Raw genomic sequence first — 25,174 nt, forward strand, 5'->3', positions numbered from 1 at the left:
TTATTATTGAAGAGTAATAATATTGATTAATTTTCTTTATAGTGTGTAAAAAGAAAATGACAAAAAAAAACGAAACGGTTAATTAGTAATAGTTTTATGAAGTGGACATGAGTTTAATTTTCACTTAATATTTATTTTGTTAATTAATTGTTTAATATGTGGCATAAATAATTTTTCATAAATGTTATTTAATTTATTAATTATATTGAAAATGTGATTTGATAGAAACGGTGTAAAGTGACATCAAACTCTCCTACACACTAAATAGTGCAGTCCCGACGACTAATGAGTGGTCGGTGAAATATTTAAAATTTTTATCCAAATAATCCAGTTTTAAAAAAATCTCAAAATAATCCAGTTTTTAAAAAAAAATCCGATCTACCCCACTTTGAAGAGGAGGCGCCAGATGAATTGACGTCTGCTCTTAAACTTAGAGAGGAGACGCGAATTTTATTGGCTAGTCCACCTTGTGTTGTCAATCCAATTGGCGCCTATGTGTTAAGTTTTAAAGTAGACGCCAATTGGTCTGGCAAGTGTGTCTGTTTCGTAATTTTTTTTGAAAAATATTGTACATGATAGATAAAGTCGAAATCTGACAAATTCTTATTAATATTAATACCCTTTTACACAAAAAAGACTAATGTCGATGACCAGGATCACCTAACCGACCTCCGGCCCCACATCCCCTAGCTATTCAAACTCGTGGGTCTAACCCAAGTTGATGATTCACCCTAGGTGTTTGAGTATCTGAGGGCCCAGGAACATCACCACCAACTGTAGGAGATTGCCTGAGATAGTCAGACAAATCAGCCTAGTCTTGTGTATGCATCGAAGGGGTGACGCCATAGCTGAGTTCATGACCCATGCTAGAGTAGTCGGGTTGTGTTTGAGTTGTTGAAGGGCAACTGAGACGATTGAAGGGAGACATTGGTGTGAATGACGCGTCGAGGAAAGGTTGAAATGATTGTTGTGGTGTTTGGTAGACATATGGTTGTTGAAGATTTTGGTTTTGAGATGTTGGAGCTTCTTGGCTATGGTAGGAGGAGGGACGGTTGGTGTTCAATAGTCGTTGAGTGTCTTGGCTAAGGCGGCTATGATAGGGTGATGTGTTAGGTGCATAGCGATGTTGGATGTCTTGATGATGATCTAGTTGTTGTTGGTGGTACAGGGTATGCTTTTGGTATTGTGGTTGGGTGTTTGGCATGTTAGGGTTGTAGGTTTATGTGTTTGTGGATCGGAAATTTTGATGGATAGGGGGTTGTGAGTAGTCGGCCTGACAATGTTGTTAGGGGTTAGACGTTGAGCCTTTCGGTGTGTAAGTTGCCTGGCGTGGGTCATATAGGTACATATCATCGACGAAGAACTCAAATCCAACCGATATGTACCAAGCCATATAATTACGACTTGGTTTTTCTTCAGTTGGCATCACAGCGTCTGTTAAGACATGGTCTTAGCGGTGCTTTCATTTGCAACACTCAGATCTAGCGAAGCTTTGCCATGGGTTAAAGTTCCATTGGTCGTTAACTTTGCGTAGATGTCATTCTTCTAGGTTTGTCGGGGGATCTGGGATGTGTTGAAGTATATCGAATTGCAATTTAACACGATCACTATTGTGCATCTCAACAGTGGTGAATCTTATGATCGGTGTGCATGCATTCCAAACGGTTGCGTCTTGTTCGTTGATATCATGGTCATGATCCAAATTTAGATATGGACGCCAAATGAATTGAAATGTGAACATATATTAGATTATAAATTTTGTAGAAGAAATTAATAAATTATTACGAAATAATTAGGTTAATGGTCATACATCTGTTGGTCGAAGGTGATCCAAGAGATTGCGATACTGGGTAATACAGTGTCTAGGATATCTGTTATAACTCATACCACGTGCCGACCATATGCACCATAAAAGTAAAAGTATTATTTAGAGATAATAATCGGTAAAGTAAGTAAATATAATCCATTTTTAAGAACTTACTTTTGTGCATACGGGAATGTGAATGGGTTGTTGTTGACGGGCGCTAGGGACGATAGTCTGGATCAACCTCATGCTTGGAGCAAAACAACACATCCAGAAATTTGTAGATGTGTATTTGTGTGCATTTTTATACAAAGAGATATAAAGATAAGCAAACAAGCAGACCCCCAATTGTAACTTCCTATTCTATCTACATGTCTTAGTAAAGTAAATACATAACATGCATACTAGAACCACTATCTTCGGGAAATAAAAATAAACCAATTAAAAGCATAATGTAACACCTAGTTTTTGTTATTCAAGCCTCTTCGGTAGAATTCTCATCTAATTATAAGCTGTTATAATATGCCTTAAGGCGTGAAAGGAGTATACATTGACCTTTCAAGTTATCATCTAACAAATCAGCATCCAAGAGGTTCATGCAAATTGAATTCGCATAGTTGTTTTTACCATTTACCGCCTTACCTTCGATAGGTAGTCCCAATAACATGAAGATATCGTCTAACGTCACGATACATTCACCGGTTGGAAACCAAAATGTGTGTGTCTCTGGACGCCATCTTTCACATAACGCAAGAATAAATCTATTATCCACCGACCAAGATATTATTTTGCTTAAATGTTCAAAACCAGCGAGTTCGACATACGGTTGAATCATCGAGTCCATGTGTACAAATTCGTGGACCCGAGTTCGAAACCTAGAAACATCCTAAAAAAGAAACAACAAAATACGTTACTTTATAAAATATAAACAACAAATTAAGTATTGTTATTAAAAATTATTCTAGAAAAATAATACAAGAATTAAACGCTTACATAAGGAGATACATCTTGTCGGAGCAAGTAAGGAGATACATCTTAAATACTTACATAAAAAGAATTAAAAATTATTCTAGAAAAATAATACAAGTATCGCTATGTTTGCAACTGTGTCTCTGTGCGATTCACCCATACTAAGGAGATACATCTTGTTGGAGCAAATATTTGAAACAGTGGTTGTTGCAAATGAAAGAGTTTTTGTTGTAGAGGAAAAAGTGATTGTTGGTGAGGAAAAAATGTGAGAGTTACATGGCAATTTATAATGAGTGACATGCAAAGACATGCAAAAGTTTGAATGCATGGATAATAATGATTACATGCTAGCGTCAAATGGTTTGACTTACACATGCAAATGTCACATGCTAGCGCCAATCAAAGTGGCGCCTCCTAAGCTTGCATGCATGCATAGTCTTCACCTAGCCTGGCGCGTGCATGGCTCTGCATGCTTAGTTACGAGATCTGCAAGGAAGACATGGTAGCGCCAATTGAACTGGAGCCCATGTACAAGGAATACATGCTAGCGCCAATTTGTCTGGTGCTAGGGCTTACATGCTTGACACATCACTTACCTATTTAAGTGTCTTACTATCTACATCTAACAATCAACACAAATTTATTTGCACCAAAAAAATATTACTTTTCATCTGCACAAGAAATATTACAATGCCATCTGCACCAAAATATATTATCAATGCTCACTGCAACGGTGAGACATATGAGTCTGATCTATACGGGTTTTGTTTTCGAAACACCGATACTATCCGACTTACTATCAAGAAAAATTCAGATTTCTTGCATTTGAAAAAACGAACTGAATCTTGCATAGGACCTGGTCTTGTTAATGTCGGGTCAAATATTCAGTGAATGTTGTATGAAAGTGATGAAAGAGGAAAGTATGAAAGCTAACACACACGAGGTTACAATCTTTGACCGTCATAGGCAAAATTTCAGTGTATAGGAAATAATGGACCACAATGAGGGGAGGCCAAATTTATCCTATGTTGTCAAACTAAACAGAAGTTCTGGGTCTTCCGTATTCCTTGTTCCCATGTCATTGCGGCATGCGCACATACTCGGTAGGACGCTTACAACCATCTATTTGATATTTACAAGGCCATTACCGTCATGAATGTGTATAACAAAAGCTTATCAGTGCTACCAATTGAGGAATACTGGCCTCCATATGAAGGTGACATAGTTTGGCACAACGATGAGATGCGAAGAAAGAAAAAAGGATGGCCAAACAGCACGCGTATTAGAATAGAAATGGATACGACTGATTAAATTATAAGATTATGTAGTATATGTCGTTAACTAGGACATAATAAGAACAAATGTCCCAATCTAGGAGCAACATCTGCATCATAATTTAGTATTTCCTTTCAATTTTTGTAACCTTGGATTTTTATATATCATTATGTTTTTGTTACAACAAGGTTAACAACAAACATCACTACAACATAAGCAAACTTAAAACATAACATTTCTAACTGATTACAGCAATCAAACTGATGTCATCTCGTCCAAACATCATTTCCCTAGCATCCTTATCAGTTTTCACTCGCACCCAACCAAATATACTATTGAGTCTCTCAATACTTCTAATTTTCCCCTTCTGGTATTTTTCCATCTAACCAGCGAACCAGCTCCCTCTTTAGTTGATCGAAACTACAGATGTTCCAGAAGAGCATCAACTTCGGAGGCTTGTCTCTCGAATAAATCATTTTCCATAGCGATGACGAACACCAAACATGTTTGCAGTATGACGAAATGAGATGGGAAAAATGAATCACACAACATATCTATTTATAACCAAAAAATTTCACATTACACTGAGGCACCAGACCAATTGGCGTCTCACTCTTACAAATAACACATAGACGCCAATTGGATTGGCAGCACCATGTACTATAGCCAAGTCAATTGGCGCCCCCACTTAAAGTTTAAGGTTAGGCGCCAATTGATCTGACGCCTATGCCTTACGCTTTTTTTAAACTAGGGTAGTTTGTGAATTTTTTTGAAAATTGGGTAATTTTGGGATTTTTTTTAAAAAGTGGGGTATTTGAGTAAAAATTTCGTAATATTTATGAATATTTGATTAAATTATTATAGTTTTATTTAAATTTGTTTTTCTAATTTTTTTATCTAAAATAATTTTTTAAGTAATTAATTTCATTTATATTTTATAGCTATAATAAAGCTAATTCATTTAATTTCTATAGATTTATTTAAAAACTTCAACTATCTTCTCTTTATTTCTTAGTTTTAAGCTTTCCAATTCAAAATTTTGAATTAACACTATTCTAAAACAGAGATAATAAATGTATCACAAGAAATAAATTGAAAAGGGCTATAAATTAATATTAGATGAAATTTTTTTTATAAACTTAAATGAAAAAAGAAATAATAGAATTTAATTATTAATATATTATTTGACATAAAAAATATTTTAAATGTTGCTCTATAAATAAAATTATTGGTTGAAACTAAAATTTAAAAATTAAAATTTTAAAAAAATATTTTGTTTTTAATGTAACTACTTACTAGATACAAAATAAAATACTACATTATAAATTAAAATTCATATAGTCAGTAAAGCAAATTAAATAAATTGACGTGCATGTTTTAGTTGCTTTCCAATTTAAAATAAGAATAACATTTAAATTTACAACTGTCGCACATTAAATAAGTTGATTAATATATTTATTAGTTATTTTTAATTATTTATAAGAATAAAAATGCAAAACAATTAAATAAATAACACATTAAATAGTACAATTGAACAACAATAAAAACTACTAATATACTATTTAAATATATATTTCACTAAATCAACTCAATTGATAATTTAGTTGATAATTTAATAAATAATTTAATAAATAATTTATTAAATATATTAAATATAGGGCACATATTCGAACCCAACCCATGACACCCCACTTATATTAATCTTGAAAAACATTATCACCCTTCATCACAAAACTCCTCATTCTCAATTTTCAATAATATATGGTGATTAATTTTAACTAATAGGAAACATATTGGTGAAAGCATGTGGACACAAAGCTTCACATTATTCGCGAGTTGGAGGACAGAAACACAAGAATCCAACACATGAATCACAATAAAATTCAAATTTACTAGCTTCTTCTTTATTACACGTACAGTAATTGTTCAAACATGGACCAGTGTGAAAGCAACCTTGAGTAGAAGCAACTTGCACAGCGTTTCTTGCTTCTGATTCTATACACAAATAATATTACAATATTAGAAAAATAATTTTTTTTATCCAAATAACTCCGTTTTTAAAAAAAAATCACAAAATAATTCATATTTTAGATAATTTCTTAAACTACTTCACTTTATAAAAAAACGTTAAAACATTGATGGTAGATCAATTGGCGACTGCCATTTAATTTAAAGAGGAGATGTCAATTGAATTGACTTCTGCATTCAGTGTTGTCAATTCAATTGACGCATGTGTGTAAGGAATAAGAAGAGACGCAAATTGATCTGACACCTAGGCGTGTTGTGTATTTTTTTTTTTGTATAAATAGAAGTGTGGTGTGATTCATTTTTCCACATCTCTTTTCATTATATTGCAAACATGATTCGTCTTCGTTGCCGCAATGGGAAAGTAATTTATTCGAGAGATAAACCTCCGATGGAGATGTTCTTTTGGAACATCTATAGTTTCGAGCAACTACAGAGGGAGTTGATTCGTTGGTTAGACGGAGACATACTTGAAGGCAAAAAAATTTAAAGTATTGAGAGACACGATGCCATACGTGGGTAGTGTGAGTTAAAAATGATAAGGATGCGAGTTAAAAACTGGAACAAATAAATGTTGTTGTTGTAGTTATTGTTGTTGTTATTATTGTTTTTGTTGTTGTTGTTTCTATTGTTGTTGTTATTGTTGTTGTTGTTGTTTCTATTGTTGGTGTTGGTATTTTTATTGTTGTTGTTGTTATTATTGTTATTGTTGTTGTTATTATTGTTATTGTTGTTGTTGTTGTTGATTTTGTTGTTGTTTTTATCGTTGTTGTTGATTTTATTGTTGTTTTTGTTGCTATTGTTGTTGTTGTGTTATTGTTGTCGTTGATGTTGATGTTGTTATTGTTGTTGACGTTGATGTTGTTGTTATTGTTGTTGCTGTTGTTATTGCTTTAGTTATTGTTGTTGTTGTTGTTATTATTGCTTTTGTTGTTGTTGTTGTTGTTTTAGTTATTGTTGTTGTTGTTATTATTGCTTTTGGTGTTGTTATTGCGAAGGTCGATGCTAACCTAAAATAGGTTGTTCTCATCAATACGGTTATTGGTAGATTTCTAATGCCTTTGAAGACGTCGTTCATGCATTCCATAAGGTTTGTTGTCATGTGGTCCGATCAACATCCTCCATCAAATACCCTTGTCCACTGCTTCAATGGTATGTTATCCACCCACCTTCATGCATTTGCATTTGACAAACTAATTTCGTCACAGTAATGTTGAAATGACGTCTGAATTAGAGCATACCCTGTATTCACCACTTTTTTACGAAGGTTCTTGTCTTTGACTGCACGCATGAAGTTTTGTGCGATATGTCTAATGCAATAAACATGGGTTGAAGGAGGATTATGTCATCCGTTATCATGGTTACTGTAAGCACTCTCAATAGCAGCATGTCTGTCTGAAATCAAACAGAGATTGACTTGTGGAACGACATGTGTTCTGAGATGACTAAGGAAGAAACCCCAAACACCAGCGGTTTCACCTTCAACCAGAGCAAAGGCAATGGGAAAGACATTATTATTGTCTTCTTGTGCAACAACCATAAGCAAGGTGCCATTGTATTTTCCGCATAACCATGTCCCATCAATTTTAATAATAGGTTTGCAGAATGTGAAACCTTTGATGCATGGTTGAAACGCCCAAAAGAGTCGGTGAAATATTCTATTTCTACCAACACAAGTTCCGTCTGGCGTAAATGCTGACAATGTCTCCATAATTGCAATAGTCCCCGCTGTGTATGTCTTAAGTGCCCATAAAAACTGTGGCAATTCTTTGTATGAATCCTCCTAGTTGTCGAATACCTGTTCAACGACCTTTGTCCATGCAATCCACGCTTTCTTGTACGATAGAGTATAATTATATCGTGTGACGATATGAGATATTATTATACTCACCTTCACTCATGGGTCCTTGTTAACAAGCGGAAAAATGTCTTGACATATCAATTCAACGCTTAATTTTCAGTGATCCTTTACAATATTAGTGGTAGTGGGGAAAGGCCATGGGGACGAAATCACATTCAGAAGTGTAGGAAGAATATGAATCTTATCCGTATAAATCTGACACTTATGGCATTTCTTCACATATTTGCAGCAGTCAGACTCCATTGTCAGCAAATAGTAGCCTGCTCTCAACATCTTCCTAGCCATGGCATGTCCATTGGAATGAGTACCAAACGAACCCTCATGGACCTCAGTCATCAACAGATATGCTTCGTGTCTATCTACGCATCTGAGCAGCACCATGTCAAAATTTCTCTTATAAAGCACATCACCATTGAGGTAGAAACTGCCTGATAGTCTTCTCAGAGTCTTCTTATCTTTCACAGATGCCCCAGGAGGGTAAATCTGGTTTTGAAGAAAACACTTGATATCATGATAGCCTTCTGAGCTCGATACTCAATATCATACTCAGATAACAACATCTGCCAACGGGCAATCCTTCCTGTTAAAGCAGGTTTCTCGAAGATATACTTTATTGGATCTATTCTGGATATCAACCAAGTCGTATGATTTAACATATACTGGTGTAAGCGCTTAGTAGCCCAAGCCAAATCACAACATGTTTTCTCAAGCGTTGAGTATCGAGACTCACAATCAGTAAGCTTCTTACTCAAATAGTAGATGGTGTAGCGGGGTATTCGTTACCATTAGAGATATTGACTAAATCCAAGGTAAATCATACAAGTCGAGTCGCCACCGCACTTCTATTTATCCAAAGGAATGGTTAGAAAGCAAACAAAAACCTAAAAGTTTAAACAAAAACAAGTAAAAGAAACAGAGATCTGGGTAGGGGGTTGGTTATGCAATGGGAAGGTGTTAGGCACCCAAAACATCCTAGGTACTCCTAGGGATCCCTTTTCACACTTGTTGCAAAGGTTGTCGTTTTGTGAAAATTTATCTGTGCAAGCATGATTGAAGAGATGAGAGGAGAATATACAAATTATTTACATTTTTGTGTTTGGATGGATAAACCCATTGCCTACGTACCATCTTATAAAAAGATTAGGATCAAAACCTCGTAGTTCGGGGTAAAAATCTCAAAACAAGTTGGTGAATTGATTGGTCCAAAAGCCTTAAGGTCTTTTTTTATCAAAGGGAGAAAACTCAACCAAACCACAAATCCACCATGTGAGGATAACTTCAACATGCTAGTGAGGGGTTAACCCTATAATAAGCATGAAAGACTCATTGTCCATCACTAAGGATATAGGTGAGTATTACATCTACCACAAGGATAACTCAAACCTAATATCTAAAGGTAAGATTTTGATTAAGAACGTGGCCATTGGAACCACAAAAAACACATTTGAATGGGTTATATTTACCAATTAGAAGTATATACAAAAATGGTCAAAGTTGACTTAAAGATTCAATTCAAAATAAGTGTTATGAAAAGAAAGTTTGAAAATCAAAAGCATAAGGCTTAGGTTTCTAATGTTTGAAAACAATAGTTAAATGTTTGCACAAAAGGTTTTGGCTTGGGTTAGAGTGGAGAAAAGAAGAAGAAGGGCTAAGTCCTAAGTAAAGCAAAAAGGTGAGGGAAGAAGGAACAAAACCACCATGAGGAGTTCCTCTCTTGAAATCATATTGATGATCCAAGTAGCTCCCATCCTTTGGAATAAGCAATCACAAAGCATAAGCAATCAAACAAGTCTCTTAAAAGATCCTCAATGTATCTTGTATCTTCCACTTGGATGAACATGGCAATGGTCCTCCAATTAAGCTCAAATGGAAACTCCTAGCACAAAAGCACACACATCAAAAGTTCCATGAAGTAAAACAAGAATGGACAAGAGTGAGTTTAGAGATTTGGTTCTTCTAATCCATCTTCATCATTAAGATCCTTTTACTCCAATTTTGCATAAGGAAGGTCCTAGAATCTAAGTCCAATTCTCCATTTCTTTGCATAGGGAAAGTCCTAGAAACTAAGTCCATTTCTTTGCATTTGGTCCACAACAATCAAAACAAAAATACAAGCACAAAAATATATACACAATTATGTGCTCAAGTGAGAAAAAGGAAAATGGCATTAACATAAACATGTGCTCAAATGAGCAAAGAGAAAAGCAAATGGATAATATGTGCAAGAATAGTAAATTGCATAAAGTAAATGTTAATTGTCAATGGTTAGTATTAGTAGTTAGTGTGCCATAAGGCAAATTTAGCGCTATGTTAAGCAATCGTAATTGGACTTATGTAGAAGTCACAACTATCTGAGGCCAGTCAATAATAATGTAGGCAACAACACAAGTTAGAAGTCTTGATTAGAGAACCAAGTTCCAACAACTTGCCATGCCAAAAGGAAAATGAGAATTGATCTTGTATTGGTTTAAGCCTTTTGCATGATTTAGAAGACAACCTATCCTTAATGCAAAGCCATTCACTTGATCAATTGATCAAGATGAATTAGATTTGAATCAAGGAAGATTAAATCTCCCTAACCAATGCTAACTTATCAACCTTCAACTCATTGATCAAGAAGAAAAGAAGTAGAAGAAGAAGAAGGAGAAGATGGATAAGAGAAATGGAAATGGCAAAATTAAAGTGCATTAAATGAAATACAATGTACCAATCCTCATATGTTGACCAATAACATTGAAAGTCAAGGTCAAACAATCAAAAACAGAAGTGAGATGAAGATTGGAAATCAAGAAATGAACAAAATATTTTTGACATTTTTTAATATTTAAAATTAAACTTGAATTAAAATAATGGAAAGGTCAAACTTCAAAATCACTTCAAATCAACCTTGAAAGGTCCAAGTAATTTATCCCAAGTTCAACAAGGTCAAACAAAGTTTGACAAAAAATTTCAGCATTTTTAAAAGTCAGAAACTATTTTTAATCAATTAAAAATGAATAAAAATAACCTAATTGAACTAAAATCTCAAATAAATCTCAAATCAATTTGAAAATTGATGAGAATATTTTTCATAGATCCATCATCATTCAAATAGGCTAGGAAAATATTTTTGTATTTTTTGAATATCAAAAACTATTTAAAATGAATTAAAAATAACCAGAAAAGAGAAAATTCACAAAAAATATCAAATGACAAAATAAAAAATATTAAAAATCAGAAATAGAAACTAGAATTTATTTGAGGACTAATGCAATTGGTCCCATAATTTTTGAATTAAAAATGAAGAAGATATTGATTTTTGAAAATAATTGGAATTAAAGAAAATAAAACCAGAAATTAAAAATGGCAAAAACGAGAGCCCTTGGATCTGAGCTCATTAATTGAGCTGGCAGATCCAAGGATCCAGAAGCGCGCGCCTATTGTAGTCCACGTTCAATGCAATCACATGGAAAATAATAAAAAGTCATAACAATGAAGGATCCAGATTAGATATGGAAAATAGATCAAACGGCCAGGAATGGATCTGGCAATGATGAAGCCACCGGAGCCACCGTCTTCTCCGGTGAGCTTGGATTTTTCGGCCAAAATTGCAGAGATTCAAAAGGGAACCAAAGTACACGATCCTTATACCAAAATGAAGCTGGGGTGATGTACATCACCCCTATAACCTTGAATCACACTCAAGATTCCTATAGGTTGAGAAATCTGAGGTGGAAGATTTAGGTATGGAAAATGCAGATCAAGGAAAAACAAAATTGAAGCTACCACTAGCTTGCCTCTCAAATGAGGACTTCAGAAAACACTAGATCCAAGCAAATAGGTCAATGGATGATGAGATTCGAAGAAAATACCAGTTGAAGAGTAAGCTTGAATTCTAGGAGCATGAGCTCGATTCTTTGCTTGCTTTGCCAAAACAGAAGATCAGTGAGATGAATGATGAAGGTTTAGAAGCTTAAGATCCAAGAATTCAACCAGATGAAGTTGAATTTTGGATCTGAAAAATTTGAAGAAAATGAAATTGCTTCTTTGGTAAGAGGTTGAGTTTTGATTTCTGCAGCAATTCAGGTTGAATCAGGTGTGAAATTTGAATGGCATAGGGTCTCTATTTATAGAGGGAAAGGCAAGGGAATGATGAAATGATCCATGTGCATGAATTTGGATACCACTTGCATGGGCTTGCATGATCATGCACAAAGCCCAAAAACAATGCCAATTGCAAGCTGAACTCAAATGCCAAAGGTTTGGACGTGTAATTTGCTCTGAATTGGCTTGTGCAACAAGATTTCATGTGCATTCCATAATTTTGACCTAAACATTCACCTCTTCGAAAATACCATTTAGAAAATCCAAACATAGGCATGTGGGTAATGGTTGGAAAGGCCTTGATGTAAGGAACAATTGTTATGTTGGACAAAAACTCATTTGTGTAAGGGCAAACTGTCATACAACATACGATCATAGGTTTCGATGATGACAAATGACCACCATGGATGAATCGGCATTGTCGATTCCACCTCTACAAAACAAATGCAACATATATCCTATCATATCCTTTTCTATGCTCATCTAAACTGTTATATTTCATACAACATATGTGGATAAAATGTGGTCATGACAAAATGCATGAAAACCACAAAAATATGAATTTTTGTAGATTTACAGGGTTTGAGTCAACCACAGGGTCGGCGCATAACATAATGCATTTCCCACGGGTCAGCACATAACATAGTGCATTTCCCACGGGTCAGCGCACAAAAGGCTTGAGTCGACCGCAGGGGTCAGTGCATGAACCACGGGTCAGCGCACGCCGACCTATGGTCGACGCATACTGTTGTGCTTTTCAGACTGTCCAAAACTGCAGGCTATGCATCGACGCATAGACCTGCTATGGTCGACCGTTCGTGCGCAAATTCAGTTTTTAAGTATTTCCCACTCTGTTTGAAAAGCTGTTAAGTGGGTTGGTTGGTTTGTTACTATAAATAGAAGTTTAGTTACTTGTATCAACTAACATTTTGATAATTTGATTTAAGTGTTCAAAGAACAAGAAAAAGTGAAATAGGTGTCCAAGATTCTTCATCTTCATCTTCAACATCTCACAACACATCAACTACACACAACCATTTTTGAAGTGCTTTGTGATTGGTTAAAGGTGATAACGTTCGAAGCCGAGATTGGAGAATCCAGTTCGGGTTGAAGCTTGCGACAAGTTTTTTCTTGAATAAAACATTTAGGGTTTTGTCCTCCAAGACTGGTTTGATTTTTGGGGTTTTTGGACGAATTTCTTCATCAATTTTCAGCTGAGCGAAGGTGATTGAGAAGAGGAAGTCTTCATCAATCTAGTAGCGGATTCAGTGATATTGAAGGGAATATTTCGGGTTCGATTTGTTGTAGTTGAGATCAGCCGGGCCGAGGGTTTGAAGAACTGAGGGTTATTCAACAAAGGGGCTGGAATCAGAGGTCTATCAACAACAATCGAAGGACTTGATTCACCTTGAATCAAGGAACAAGGAGTGGAAGCAACATTCAACGTCTTGAGAGTTCTGTTGTATATTTGCTTGGCAATCCTTGTATAAACAGTTAAACTCAACAGGTGATATCTATTAAAGCAATCTCAATTCTAGTTTTAGAATTGAGGGCAGACGTACCCCGAAGCGAGGACGACGGGGGAACTGCCTCATCAAATCTTTGTCTTCTCTATTTTTCAGCATATCTGTGTTTAGCTTAAAAATAAGTGATTTTTGTATAAGCACTTTTATCAAACCTTGATATTAATTGAGTAAGAAGTTAAAACTCCATTTCTGAATCCAAAGTACAATAAAACATTGTACTAGACTAATTGGAATCTCTTACTCAACATAAATATCACTTGGAGTGTTTTTGCACACCAAGTGTTTGATAATTTGCCTAAACCAAAATTATCTTAGTTGTGTATCTAGTTTGGTTTGCTCTTTGGATCATTGGAACTAGGGATCCTAGCAAGTGAAACAAATCATTGATAGTGTGACTAGTGTAGTGATTCGTATTCTACATTATCACTAATCCATAGGCTTGACGCATATCCGGTTTTCCAATAACAGTTCGTTTTAGACTATATTTTCCTCTGCCGCTTCCGCACTAAAAATAATTTTTCAAAACCAATTTTTAATTGGTAGCGCCGACTCAAATTTTAATTGGGATCTATTCAACCCCTCCCCCCCTTCTAGATCCGTGCCATAGTCTAACAAGTGGTATCAGGAGCTCCGGTTCACTCCGTGCTTCAAAATATAACTTTGATAGAAAATGGCTAATGAACCTAAAGGGGCTTATAATAGAGCTCCCGTTTTCAATGGTGAAAATTATAGTTATTGGAATGACTGTATGCGGGTGCACATAAATTCCATAGATAGAAAAATATGGAACGTTATTCTCAATGGTCCAATTGAAATAACCATGACCAATGAGAATGATGAATTAGTGCCAAAGCCCGAAGCACAATGGACCGATGATGATGAAAAGAAATACAATTATGATTGGAAAGCCAAAAATATCCTAATCTCCTCATTAGGTGTAGATGAATACTATCGTGTATCCCATTGTCCTACTGCTAAGGCCATGTGAGATTCACTACAAATTGCCCATGAGGGGACGAACGATGTTAAGTTGGCAAGAATCAACATACTAACACAAGAGTTTGATCTCTTTTTCATGGAGCAAGGGGAAACCATTGCTGACATGCAAAAGAGATTTACTCATCTTATCAATCGATTACATTCATTAGGTAGGCCGGTTTCCAATGATATTGCTACTAATAAGATCTTGAGATGTCTCAACAGGGAATGGCAGCCGAAAGTGACCGCCATCAAAGAAGCAAATGATCTCACCGTATTAGACTTGACAACATTATTTGGCAAACTACAAGAGCACGAACAAGTACTCTTGAGCCTAGAACAACACGAAAAGAAAGAAAAGAAGGACAAAACAAAAGTGAGTGAAAAGAAATCAATAGCTCTTAAGACTTCCTCCTTGAAGTCTCAAGCAAAAGAGCAAAGTGATTATTCCTCGAGCGACGAAGAAGAAGAGGACAAGAGCGAAGATATGGGGTTGTTCGTTAAACGTTACAATCGTTACGTGAGAAAGAACGACATCCAACATTCCGAGAAGAACTTGGTAAACTTCCGAAAACAATCGAGGTACTCTAAAGATGATGACTCAAAAGGTAAAAAGACTAGAGGGTCGTGCTACACTTGTGGGAAGCCCGGTCATTACAAACTGGACTGTCCGATGAACAAGAAGACAAAGGAAAAGGAATCATACAAATCACACAAGAAATCATCAAAGCCAAGGAGAGCCTACATAGCTTGGGAAAGCGATAGCGACTCCTCCGATGATGAAAGTTCTAGTGATAAAGATGAAGCTGCAAACCTATGCCTCTCTGCTCATCAAAAGAACAAAAAGAAACAGGTACGACATGCTAAATATGAAAAATCCTCTAGTATGTCTCATCATGAATTACAAACTGCATTTGATACCTTACACCGTGAAGCTAAAGAGGCCTTTAAAAGGCTTGCCTCAAATAACAATTTTTTTATCCATTTGGAACAAAAAATTCGAGAATCCGAAAGGAAACTTGAGGCACTCAAAGCTTCTATGGTAGAAAGCACAAAAGCAGGTTGTGAGGACCTTAGAAATAGAATAATCAACTTTGGGTGTGATACTTGTTATATTTGGCAAGGTGAAGTAAGAAACCTAAAGGCCAAACTTGACAAGGCTCTTGAGCCCAAGATTACCTTTGCAATCGATAAATCAAACTTTCGAAAAAGTATGGTTAATCCATATCAAAAATATAAATATGTTATAAAAGATGAAGATAGCAAAGGCAATCAAAATGTAAATTTCTCTTGTCTGTATTGTTGCAAGAAAGGCCACTCCATTGCTAAATGTAGGTTTAGGAGATTCTTAGTTCCTAAAGGTATTTATCAATGGCTGCCCAAAAATAACCATTTCGTTACTCACCATTCAGGACCCAATAAGCCATTGGGTACCTTCTCGTGTTAATTGCATTTCCATAGGTACAATGCCTCGAGACCACCGAGAGAAGATGGGTTCTCGACAGTGGTTGCTCAAGGCACATGTCAGGAGACATATCACTCTTCATTGACTTCGTGGCTAAGAAGAAAGGATATGTAACCTATGGTGACAACAACCGTGGAGCAATACTAGGTAAAGGTAGTGTAGGTAACCCTTCTTCCACTACTATCTCTGATGTATTGCTTGTCGAAGGTCTTAAACACAATCTACTTAGCATCAGTCAATTATGTGACAAAGGATACAATGTATCGTTTTCAAAAGATTGTTGCAAACTTGTACATAATGATGATAAGAAGAGTATGTTTAATGGCCTGTGAGTGAATAATGTCTATATGTTAGACTTGAACGAAGTATCGTTAACAAGTGACAAATGCCTTGTAACGATGAGTGAAGATTCATGGTTATGGCATAGGCGTTTAGCACATGTTAACTTTGACTTACTAAATAAAGTAGTCTCAAAAGATCTAGTCCTAGGTCTCCCTAAAATAAAGTTCACCAAGGATCACCTTTGTGATGCTTGTCAAAAAGGGAAGCAAACGAGGATCTCATTTAAATCCAAAAATATCGTTTCAACAACGAGACCTCTCGAACTTATTCATATGGACTTATTTGGGCCGTCTAGGATAAAAGTCTAGGAGGAAATTATTACGGTTTCATAATAGTGGATGATTTTTCTAGATTTTGTTGGACTATCTTTTTAGTAAGCAAGAGCGATACGTTCGCCGCCTTTGAAAGATTTGCTAAGCTTTCCCAATATAAATTAAATACAAACATTGTTTCAATTAGAAGCGACCATGGGGGTGAGTTCGAAAACCACTCATTTGAAGAATATTGCGGTAACCATGGTATCGATCATAACTTCTCCGCTCCACGTACTCCTCAACAAAATGGGGTTGTGGAGCGTAAAAATCGAATTTTGGAAGAATTGGGAAGAACAATGATTAACGAAAGTGGTTTACCGAAATATTTTTGGGCCGACTCCATTAGTACGGCGTGTTATGTTTTGAATAGGGTTCACATTCGCCCCATTCTAAATAAAACACCGTATGAGCTTTTAAAAGGGCGAAAGCCAAATGTTTCTCACTTACATGTCTTCGGTTGCAAATGTTTTGTATTAAATAATGGAAAGGAAAACTTGGGCAAATTCGATTCCAAGGCCGACGAAGGTATCTTCCTCGGATACTCTCAATCGAGTAAATCATATAGAATATATAATAAACGATTACTTGCTGTGGAAGAGTCTGTACATGTCACTTTTGACGAATCCTATCCGAGAAACGTCAGAAAGGGTAGTGTTGTTCATGGTGCAGGTACATCTACGGAAGACATACTCAAGGGTGGCGAGTCGGGGATTGATCAACCCGACAAAGTCAAAGTTGAGGAGGATAAAGATGTACACCATGAGGAAACCGAGGTAGCTCATCCGCCTTCAAACGATGATCTCCCTCAAGCTTGGAAGTCTCCCAAAGACCATCCAATTGACAACATTCTCGGAGATATCTCAAAGGGTGTTACAACTCGATCGAAGCTAAGTAATTTCTGTTATGACTTCGCTTTCGTTTCACAAATGGAACCTAAAAACCCTAAAGAAGCCCTACTCGTTGAACACTGGTTTTTGTCAATGCAGGAGGAACTAAATCAGTTCACTAGAAATGAGGTTTGGGACCTTGTCCCTCCTCCGCGAGATCATCGAGTAATCGGCACCCGATGGGTGTTTAGGAACAAGTTGGACGAAAACGGGGTAATAACCTGTAACAAGGCGCGTTTAGTTGCGCAAGGGTATAACCAAGAGGAAGGCATCGACTATGAGGAAACTTATGCGCCGGTTGCCCGACTCGAGGCTATACGCCTTCTCCTTGCCTTCGCTTGTGCGAAAGACTTTAAACTATTCCAAATGGATGTTAAGAGTGTGTTCCTTAACGGTTACATAAATGAAGAGGTCTACGTCGCACAACCTCCGGGTTTTGAATCTCATGAGTATCCCGATCATTTGTACAAACTAAAAAGGGCTTTATATGGTCTCAAACAAGCTCCTAGAGCTTGGTATGAGCGACTAAGTAAATTTTTACTTGATCAAGGTTACTCAAGAGGAAAGGTTGACACAACTCTCTTCATTAAACGTCAAGGAAAGCACTTGATATTAGTACAAATTTATGTTGACGATATTATATTTGGGTCTACTAACATGAATCTCGTGAGAGAGTTTTCGGATCTTATGCAGGGTGAATTCGAGATGAGTATGATGGGGGAGCTCACGTACTTTCTCGGTTTGCAAATTAAACAACTCAAAGAAGGAACATTCGTGAGTCAAACAAAGTACTGTTTGGACCTTATCAAGAGATTTGACATGGCAAAAGCCAAGGCCATTGACACCCCCATGCCAACATGTGCAGACTTAAATAAAGATGAAAACGGTAAGGACGTAGAGGTAAAAAGGTATAGAGGTATGATTGGATCACTTCTCTATCTTATGGCTTCTCGTCCCGACATTATGTTTAGCGTGTGTATGTGCGCAAGATACCAATCATGTCCCAAGGAATCCCATCTAAAAGTTGTCAAACGAATACTTCGATACCTATCCGGTACTCCGAAGTATGGACTATGGTTTTCCAAAGGTAATGATTGCTCATTGGTAGGTTTCTCCGATTCCGATTTTGCCGGTTGCAAATCGGATAGGAAAAGCACTAGTGGTACTTGTCAGTTATTTTCAAATTCTTTGGTCAGTTGGCATAGCAAGAAACAAGTTTCAGTTGCTTTGTCAACCGCCGAAGCGGAATACGTTGCCGCCGGTAGTTGTTGTGCTCAAATCCTATGGGTTAAGCAACAATTATTGGATTTTAATCTCAAACTCGAACGTACTCCCATTTTCTGTGACAATACAAGTGCCATTAATCTTACCAAAAATCCTGTGTTGCATTCTCGCACCAAACATATCGAAATTCGACACCACTTTCTTCGGGATCATGTAGAGAAAGGTGATGTTGTATTTGAACATGTTAATACTGAAAATAACTAGCGGACATTTTCACAAAGTCGCTAGCTACTGAGCCTTTCTTTCATATTCACCGAGAACTTGGTATTCTCGACATTTCTGAACGGGCGTTATAAATTGCTTGCTTTATCTTATTTCATTTAACACTATAATCTTGTACTTCTAACAAGTTAATGTTGTTGCAAGCACAATTATATTGTTCATCAAGTTATTCCGGCATCGAGGTGATATTGTTCCTTTACCCTTCTCTCTCTCCCAAACTTCATGGCTAAATAGTTGTATTACATGATAATATTGTATATATATATGACTTGTTTCTTATACCATATCTGTTTGGATGTTTAATGTTGTGTGGCATTCTATTTATGCATCAAACATGTGAGCATATGTGCATAACAGTGAAAAACTGCAAAATTTGCCTGTATGAGTCGACCATAATAGGGCAATGGTCGACGCACACCTCAAAAATTTTCTCTTTTTCAAAATTCAAACAGTATGCGTCGACACATGCAGAGGGTATGGTCGACACATCGCACGAAAACTCAGTTTTTCTCTGCAGAAAACGTTCAAACTTCCCATGCATTTACATTTCAAATTCTCATTAAGTGTGCATTCAACCCACTACATTGTGAGTTGCATCTACCTAGTGCCTATTGTCTCTTGGCCTTTCCTCTTCCCAAAACCCTAAATCTTCATCTATAAAAAGGGTAAACCTCCTTCTTGCAAATCATTCTCAAAAACCTTCACCAAGCTTGACTCTCTACCCTCACAAAAAGCTTCAAAATCATTACCAATGGCTTCCTCATCCCGCAGACCTACCGGTAAGAGATCAAGGGAATCATCCTCTGCCTCTTTACCCATTACCGCTGTATCATTAGTTCCACCGGCTCTTGTCGACACCTTCAACAAAGACATTGGTAAAAGAGGAGTTGTGAGGCAACATGCCTTCTACAAACTCACAGTAGAACGCATGCATCTCGTAGAAATCATGTCTCTGCTACAGTATCACGGCATTGTTAAATTCCTGGAATGCAATGCCAAATATAGCGAAGACCTGGTCCGTGTGTTCTACACTTGCCTTCATGACAAATTTCGTGGGCAAAAGTTTCACTCCAGGATCGGCACAAGAAAGGTATCGTTTAAGTCTAATGTTTGGAATAAATATTTTGATATGACATTGGCTGCTGATGAAAATCGTCTTGCTGAGGTGACTGATTCTCACACAATAGAAGGATATGAGTTTAAGAGCGCTTTGAACGCTATGCTGAAACGACCCTACCCAGACCACATTGTGAACAGTGATGCGTTCCCACGAACTGTCACTGCCGGTAAGATGAAAATGAAGGAGAATTGCCATCCAAGGCGCAGCGGAATATAAAAATTTCTCCTTTAATGATCCTTACGAATGAGCATGATCAGTGATAGAATCGTTACCTCTTGTGGAGATTCAAACCTTTGGTGCAGATCTCTGACAATGATCAACCTTTGATACAGATCCACGGGGCGATCACGAACGTTGAACGATGACAACGTCTCTACTCAGTCCACACGAACGAATTCCTTCAATCGCAGTGCTAGCTGTTTGTGAGTGAAGGCTTTGAATGAGAGAGAGAGAGATACGAAATTCCAACTCTTCAGTTGTGTTGTCTGGAGTGTGAATGCTTCTACCCAGGGGTTCTATTTATAGAACCACTTGTGTGGGCTTCAAGCCAAAAAGCCCACTTAAGTGCATTTTGGCCCATATCTCAGAATATGCCAAAATCACTTAAGTATTTTGTACTTTACCATATTTCGTATTCTTCTTAAGTACACCGTACCTTACGATGTTCCTTAATTATTCTATCTCTCATCAATCCGTCCTTTGTGTGTGACCCTATAGGTTTTCGCGGCGTTGGCAATTATATTAAATCATGCATTTAACATAATAAACAGTGAGCGGTATCTAGCAACACATCACTGCTACCCAAGTCACGAAAATGTCATGTGATCTGACAAAACCTCCTGTGATAATAATTATGTGTATAATTACCCCTTTGCCCTTATGTCTATATTGAACACAAGGTATAGACCATGTCACCCTTGTCCAGTTCAATATTGGGCCCATAGACATTTATCCTGTTAAGCAGGATTGGCAAATTCCATCTAGGACACTCATGTCCCTCAGCATGCTTCGTGGAGTACCTATCAACTGCCTTTATGGTTATCCAGTTACGGACAACGTTGGATCAGCAATAAAGCACTCGACTCTACATCTAGGATCCATAGTGGTTTCAGGTCGAAGAGTGGTATACACTATTATCACCATGAGAATAACTTATGACACTTTGCATAACTTTCTATATAGTATTCTCATAGCGGGTCAATCCAGTATGAATATTACTCTTAATATTCATACCTATGTTTAAGACTTGATAACTCTTTATCCATGATCCATGAGACGTGATCATCAGTCTACAAACATAATAGTCTCCATGCTTTAATGTTATCCCATTTCATAATAAAGCTTGACTACGGACATTTTAAGAATAGTGTCCTTATGTTTAATGTGATCTCATGATTAAGTCATACTTGATACATTAAATGGACTATCTATTCCAGGGACTTTATTAAACAAACATAATAAAGAAAAATGCCTTTTTATTATTAATAAATAATTCGATACAAGTACCAAAAGTATTGGCCTCTAGGGCTTACACCAACAATCTCCCACTAGCACTAGAGCCAATTAGACATATCCCTAATGCCCATAGATCTAGTATGGCCATCATGCTTCTGCTGCGCAAGAGGCTTTGTCAGTGGGTCAGCAATATTGTCGAGTGTAGGTACTCTACATATTTTCACATCTCCTCTATCTATTATCTCTCGAATGAGGTGATAACGCCTAAGTATGTGTTTGGATCGTTGGTGAGATCTAGGCTCCTTAGCTTGTGCGATAGCACCATTGTTATCACAATAGAGACCAATGGGATCCACAATGCTAGGAACTATGTCAAGTTCACTAACGAACTTTTTGATCCAAACAGCTTCCTTTGCTGCACTTGAGGCAGCAATATACTCGGCCTCGGTTGTAGAATCAGCAACTGTATCTTGCTTTGAACTTTTCCAGCTCACAGCGCCACCGTTTAAGCAAAACACATAACCAGATTGCGATCTAAAGTCATCCTTATCTGTCTGGAAGCTAGCATCAGTGTAACCAATTACAGCCAACTCTTCCTGACCTCCATATATCAAGAATGATTCCTTAGTCCTTCTCAAGTACTTAAGGATATTCTTAACAGCTACCCAATGGGCATCACCAGGATCAGATTGGTACCTACTCGTTGTACTTAAAGCATACGAGACATCTGGTCGAGTACATAACATGGCATACATGATAGATCCTATTGCAGATGCATATGGAATCTTATTCATGTGTTCCCTTTCTTCCTTAGTTGAAGGGGATTGTGTTTTTGATAGACACAGGCCATGTTGCATAGGTATGAATCCTTTCTTGGAATCATGCATATTAAAGCGTCTCAGCACTTTGTCTATGTATGTACTCTGACTTAGGCCAAGCAGTTTTTGTGATCTATCTCTATAGATTCTGATTCCTAATATATAGGCTGCTTCACCTAGGTCCTTCATAGAAAAGCATTTCCCCAACCAAGTCTTTACTTGTTGCAGGGTAGGGACATCGTTTCCAATGAGTAATATGTCATCTACATATAATACCAGGAACACGATCATGCTCCCACTAACCTTCTTGTAGACACAAGGCTCATCTTCGTTCTTAATGAATCCATATTGTTTTACCGTTTCATCAAAACGAAGATTCCAGCTTCTGGAAGCTTGCTTCAATCCATAGATTGATCTTTGTAGCTTACATATCTTATGGGCTTCTTCTGGTATGTCAAATCCTTCAGGTTGTGTCATGTACACATCCTCAAGAAGATTCCCATTAAGGAAAGCAGTTTTGACATCCATTTGCCATATTTCATAATCATGATATGCAGCGATAGCAAGTAAAATTCGAATAGATTTAAGCATTGCAACTGGTGAAAAGGTTTCATCATAGTCAACGCCATGAATTTGTTTATATCCTTTTGCAACCAGTCTTGCCTTATAGGTATGAACCTTGCCATCCATGTCAGTCTTCTTTTTGAAGACCCACTTGCATCCTATAGGATTAACTCCTACAGGAGGTTCTACCAAGTTCCAAACTTGGTTCGTGTACATGGAATCTATTTCGGATTTCATGGCCTCTAGCCACTTCTCAGACTCGGGACCAGTTATGGCCTCTTGGTAGGTCACAGGCTCATCTTGATCCATGAGTAATACATCACCTTGATCTGTTATGAGATATCCATATCTTTCAGGTAGGTGACGTATCCTGCTTGACCTACGCTGGTCTTGTTCTACTTGAGCAGGTTGTTCTTCCACAACTACTTGTGTTTCCTGCTCTAATTCCTCCATAGGTGTATCAATGCTTTGCGATTCTTGAATTTCTTCAAGCTCTACTTTCCTCCCACTGGTTCCTTTGGAAATAAAATCCTTTTCTAGGAAAACTCCAGTTCGAGCGACAAACACTTTGCCCTCAGAAGGATTGTAGAAGTAATATCCTCTTGTTTCTTTAGGATACCCCACAAATAAGCATTGGTCAGATTTGGGCTCAAGCTTAGTTGAAATTTGTCGTTTCACATAAACTTCGCAACCCCAAATCTTCATGTAAGACATATGTGGTCTCTTACCACTCCATATCTCATATGGTGTTTTATCAACCTTTTTGGATGGAACACGGTTAAGTGTGTAGGCTGCTGTCAATAGCGCATGTCCCCAAAAGGAGTTTGGAAGATCGGCGTGACTCATCATGGATCGGACCATGTCCAACAGGGTTCGATTTCTTCTCTCAGATACACCATTCCATTGGGGTGTTCCAGGAGGAGTAAGTTGGGATAGTATCCCACACTCTTTTAGATGGTCATCAAACTCTAGGCTTAAATACTCACCACCTCGATCTGATCGAAGAGTTTTAATATTCTTACCTAGTTGGTTTTGTACTTCATTCTTGAATTCCTTGAACTTTTCAAAGGACTCTGATTTGTGTTTCATTAAATACACATAACCATATCTACTGAAATCATCAGTAAATGTGATGAAGTATTGAAAACCTCCTCTGGCTGGTATGTTCAGTGGTCCGCATACATCAGTATGTATGAGGGCCAAAAGATCATTAGCCCTTTCACCTTTTCCTGTGAATGGGGACTTTGTCATCTTTCCAATTAAACAAGATCTGCATGTCTCATATGATTCATAATCAAAAGAGTCCAAGAGCCCATCTTTATGGAGTTTGGAAATGCGTTTCTCATTTATGTGGCCTAACCGACAATGCCAAAGGTAAGTTGGATTTAACTCATTTGGTTTCATCCTTTTAGTATTAATGTTATAAATAGGCATTTCAAGATCAAGGACATATAGTCCATTGTTCATCTGTGCAGTAGCATATAATATATCATTCAAATAAATTGAGCAACAATTGTTCTTTATTATAAATGAAAAACCAAACTTGTCCAAACAAGAAACGGAAATAATATTCCTGCTAATTGCAGGTACATAATAACAGTTCTCTAACTGAATTATTAAACCACTAGGTAAAGTCAATCCATAAGTTCCTACGGCTAAAGCAGCAACCTTTGCTCCATTTCCAACTCGTAGGTCGACTTCACCTTTTGCCAATTTTCTACTCCTTTTTAGTCCCTGCACATTTGTACAAATGTGAGAACCACATCCAGTATCTAATACCCATGTCACAGAAGTAGATAAATTAATTTCAATAACAAAAATACCTGAAGTTGAAGTCTCTACTCCATTCTTCTTATCTTCCAGGTACTTTGGGCAGTTTCTCTTCCAGTGTCCGGTTTTACCGCAATGGAAGCAGGTGCCTGCTTTTGCTATGCCTCCACTAGGCTTCAAAGCAGCAACGGTGGGTTTGGGTTTGACAACTTCCTTGCCTTTCCCTTTATCACCCTGCTTGATGGGCCTTTTGTTCTGTCTCTTTCCATTTCCGATCATCAGAATGGACTTCCCTTTTGACTTCAGATTCTGCTCAGCCGTTCTTAACATGGCTAGCAGCTCAGGAAGCGATTTGTCCATATCATTCATATTGAAATTTAGGACAAACTGACTGAATCTATCTGGCAACGAT

The sequence above is a fragment of the Lathyrus oleraceus genome, chromosome 5, assembly GCF_024323335.1.
Source record: "Lathyrus oleraceus cultivar Zhongwan6 chromosome 5, CAAS_Psat_ZW6_1.0, whole genome shotgun sequence".
NCBI lineage: Eukaryota > Viridiplantae > Streptophyta > Magnoliopsida > Fabales > Fabaceae > Lathyrus > Lathyrus oleraceus.